A 5,120-nucleotide genomic window follows, 5' to 3' on the forward strand; every position below is an offset into this window, starting at 1 on the left:
AAGGATGATTTAACATGATTAAATATTAAAGCAATATAACATGAACTGAACAACATAAATTACTAAAAAACACTCGATTTCATTTATGATAAACATCCGAATACAAGACCAGGTTGGGTAAATGAATTTAAAATAATAAACCAAAATAACGGATGTCACAGTCAGGTGGCGGCGACGATGGTGGTTATGTGGTGATGGTGTTCGCATTGGTGGCGGTTAGGTGGTGGCAGTGTTTGGTGGTGGTATTGAGGGTGTATTGGGAAAAAGAAATGGAATGAAAAAAATAAGTGGGTTATGATTTAAATGAAATGAGATTCCTTGTTTAATTATTGATTTCATTTCATTGACTAACCAAACACATTATTTTTTCATTTTCTCACAATTTTTCATTCCATTCTATTATCGTTCCTGTGAACCTAACGCTGTGCAAATGTTGCAAGGCACCATTGTTAATAAGATTACTGTTTAAATGATATATGGTTGAGCTTGGTCAAGAAGTGGGTCATTATTAAAATTGATTTTAAATTAACTAGTAATTTAATATGATAACTTTATATAATTATAGCTAAGTTGTAAAAGTGTTCATATTAGGTTACTTTAATTACATTAAATTAAATGTTCCAATTAAATCACTAACTTTTATATTTTATTAAGTTCTAGGTTTTAACATTTTTTTAGCAGTTTTTCTTTAGTTTCAACAATAAAATCTTTTAATCCTTTTTATATATTGATATGGAGTAGCGACGTGGATTTTGTTTTTATATTTTTAATTTTTAATATAATTAATGCTTATTTTAGTTATTTAAATGTAACAACATATATTTCAAATCCAGACCTCCACGTCTTCCCTCCATTGCTTACTTGATACACAAAAAATCCGATGATGCTTAATTTAAAAACTTAGTTACATAATTTATGAAAAAATTACATGACTATCTAATTGAAACACTTTAAAATTTGCTTATTAGTATGTGACATATTCTCTTTATCATAAACATGTTGAGAGACCATTGTATATATAAAAATAACAATAAGTCAACAATCAACATCTGGCCCATCGTGAAGGGTTAAATACTTAAATATACCAACTAATAAAACCAATTCGATGGCCAATAATCAATAAAGAATCTTTGATTAAAAGTTAACCTGATTTAAAAATGGCTAGTGCTAATACACCTTAACCAGCCATCACTCTGCTCATTGTGAGTTACGTTAACAAGTTCTTAATGTCTGGAATGCTAAGCAGGATAATGAACTCTGCAATAGGAGAGGGCCAAAGACCACATCCGTGTCGACTTTTTTCTCTTAAAGAAATTCGTTCTGCAACCTAAAACTTTGATCGTGAACGGGTGATTGGAAAGGGTAGATTTGGAACTGTGTATAGGGGTCAAATTTCTGGCGAAGGAGCTGGTCATGTAGTAGCCATCAAACGATTGGATTCTAGGTCTAGTAAAGGGAAATCTGAGTTTTTGGCAGAAATCAGCAAGCTTTCTACCTTGCGCAACAGTCATTTGGTGTCTCTCATTGGCTATTGTAATGATAAGGAGACGATCCTTGTTTATGAGTATATTCCCAATGGAAGCCTCTACGATCATCTACACAGAGAGCATACTCCTTTAAGTTGGGTGACACGGCTCAAGATAGCCATTGGTGCTGCACGTGGTATGGACTACCTTCACATATACGGAGTCATTCATCATGATGTGAAGAGTAAATACATTCTCTTAGATCCAAACTGGGTGGCTATGATTTCAGATTTTGGACTATCTAATCTCAGCCTAACCAATCAATCAAATTCTGTTGTTAATACACTTGTCAAAGGCACAGTTGGATATCTTGATCCAGGTTATGTCGTTGCTGGACAACTAACAAAGAAATCAGACGTGTACGCATTTGGGGTTGTATTATTTGAATTGTTATCTGGAAGGCCTGCAGTAGACCTAGACAAAGACGAGGACCAATGTACGTTGGTAGTCTGGGCTCAAAAATATGTAAAGGATACAAAATTTGATAAGTTGGTAGATCCAAGAATCAAGAGGAAAATTTCTACCAAATGTTTAAATTGGTTCGCTAAAATGGCAGCTCGTTGTGTGCACAATGTTCCTAATGAACGGCCTACCATGAGTGACTTGGTGGCTTCACTTCAGGATTTACTGGAACTGCAGGAAAAATCTAACTGTGATGTAGAGTCATCAGGCATACCGGGGTTCCGTTGGAAGATTCTTAAATATGTTGTTCGAGTAATTAAACGACACTCAGGTGTACACAAACTTTTCATTAGTGTTATAAATGCACTATACTGTTTTCATAAGTGATAACTATACTATCGTATGGTATATAGATTAATCTATTTGCTTTTATCCTCTTTTTTGTTCACGTGCTTAGGCCAAAGTGGAACAAGCTCCCAAAAGAACCTTGACCACAACAAGAAGCAGCAAGATGAATGACTGATTAGAGAGGTAAAAAAATGTGCATGCATGATGAATTGAAATTTTTTTGAACGAGTTTGATAACACATTGTTGTGTCTTGTTGCCGTTAAAAGGCTAATTGGATTTCTTGTGAAGTGCCAATAGTTTATAAAGCTCATAGGATACTGCTTGGAAATGGGCACTCTTTTTTTTTTTAGATGCATACATTTGTGATAAAGGAAACTAGCAATGTTACCCACGTACTGTGATGGTGCAATTTATGTTTGATTAAAAACATCATTTTTTATTTTTGTGATGTTTAGATAGTACATTCAAATCAAGAGCATGATTTAGGCTTTAATATTATGTGTTAAATACAGTTATATTTGAACATATTTTAATATAACTTATAGCATTTCAATAGTTATGTAACTTAATTTAATACAAAGAATAATACATATGCGTTTCATGTATTTATATTAATATCACTTTCATGCATAAATGTACTAGTATTGACTAGCGGGCGAGCCCGGGCTTCATGGCGGCATGCATGAACTAACACCAAAATAATAGACGGAATAAATTATAATCGTTCAAATTTATGGCTCTACGCATACATTTTAAAAAAAATATAAACAACAAATATTTATAAAAAAAACATATATCATTTATTTGTGTAATTTGTTGCTTCGTTCTCGAACTCGGGAATTGTTTTACATGATACTCCTCCACTTAGCCCTGGACAGATCAAACAACACAACTAGTATGTGTAGGTCCTATGGACAAATCAAACAACACAACTAGTGTTCTTGGATCAATCTCAACACTAGTTAGCGGAAATCACTAGTAAGGAATCAAATCTCAGATCTTGTTTGCGGTTGTTGTTACCCTAAGTAGAAAGTTAGAGAGGGTGAGGAGAGAGTTGTTGAGTGGATAAGATAATAATATGGAAAAAGGTATGTTAGCATACATTTTAAAAAAAATATAAACAACAAATATTTATAAAAAAAACATATATCATTTATTTGTGTAATTTGTTGCTTCGTTCTCGAACTCGGGAATTGTTTTACATGATACTCCTCCACTTAGCCCTGGACAGATCAAACAACACAACTAGTATGTGTAGGTCCTATGGACAAATCAAACAACACAACTAGTGTTCTTGGATCAATCTCAACACTAGTTAGCGGAAATCACTAGTAAGGAATCAAATCTCAGATCTTGTTTGCGGTTGTTGTTACCCTAAGTAGAAAGTTAGAGAGGGTGAGGAGAGAGTTGTTGAGTGGATAAGATAATAATATGGAAAAAGGTATGTTAGCATGTGCATGATTCACCTTATATAGGTGAAGTTGTGCCATGTTATGTTTAATTATTTACGGCCCAATGGGCTTTGTTTACAAGGCCTCGGCCCAAACATAAAAGAAAATAAACCAACAAGCTAACTAAGTTATAACAATAATACAACGGGTAAATATAAAAGACTAATAAACAAAAACGAGGCCTTACAATATACCTACTGTAAGTCCCGAAACTGGATCCGACAACAACGGATTTTGTTCTTGATAAGTGTTCGAGACGGGCGCGGTAAATCAAGCGATCGAACAAAAATATAAAGATAATAAGTATAGTGAACGACTCCGAAATTGGTTAAAAAATTAATACATTAAACGAACCGACCCCACCCAAGGTGAGCTCCCCTTAGGTGGCTGATTTACACCATACAAACACACAAACATGGCATACAAGTGACATATTTATAGCTTAACACAATACAAATAAACAGAGAATCCCCCCGTTGAAGCTAAACTCGTGCATCGAAGCTCTCGTCTCGTGTTCGGATTTCTTGCCAACTTTAATTATTAACTTGACCATAAATATATTTCGAGTTTCACATTTTGGTATCGCAAGTCACAAATAATTGGCCTTACAATTACCTCCCTTAACTTGTGATATCAAAACTTTGTCAAACCATGTCTCACAGCTTCACAAATCACCTGATAAACAGAAGCCTCTTCGTTTCAATTCAAACCCTCAAGGTATGCCCCACCTTATTTCATTCATGAAGAAGTTCTCTCTTCTTTATCAATTCTCGGATCTTAAATGGTTGAATGAAAAGCATATTAATTTGTTCGAAGTTTACCTTTCGGATTCAATTTCTTGAACGCCTAGAAATAACAAGCTTTGAACATGGTCAAACAATGACGAAAACCCAATCAATTTTACTCTCTTGGTCAACCCATAATGCAATCTACAACTTTGTGATACCAATTTCACACTTTGGCACACTTTAATTCAAGTATCCCCAAATTGCCCCTCGTGGCCCGAAACAACTTTGTCACCAAAACAACCTTCAACATAAACCAAAATGCAAATTTAATATATAAGGCAAATTCCCAATAGTGACCAAAATACCATTTGCACAAAATTGAATCTGCAGCAATTAAAAACTCAACATATGTGCCTGTTGTAGCAATCAACAATCTATATGCAGCGATGTTCTATAGCATTCCTAAAATTGCCTTTTTTAGAACAAGTTATATGCAGCCATTGAACTGTCAATTTTGTTTTCAGATCCTCCTAAACCATCATCTGATCAATCGTTTTCTAAATCTCACAACATCAATTGATTAATCAGCAACATAATCAGATCATGAATTCAGCAAGTGTACATTTATGAAATCCTCAATTTCACAATCAAATCAACTTCAATC

Source organism: Bidens hawaiensis, unplaced genomic scaffold (genome assembly GCF_021521415.1).
Source record: "Bidens hawaiensis isolate Kalapana, Puna unplaced genomic scaffold, B.hawaiensis_p1.1 tig00015932_1, whole genome shotgun sequence".
Taxonomy (NCBI): Eukaryota; Viridiplantae; Streptophyta; class Magnoliopsida; order Asterales; family Asteraceae; genus Bidens; species Bidens hawaiensis.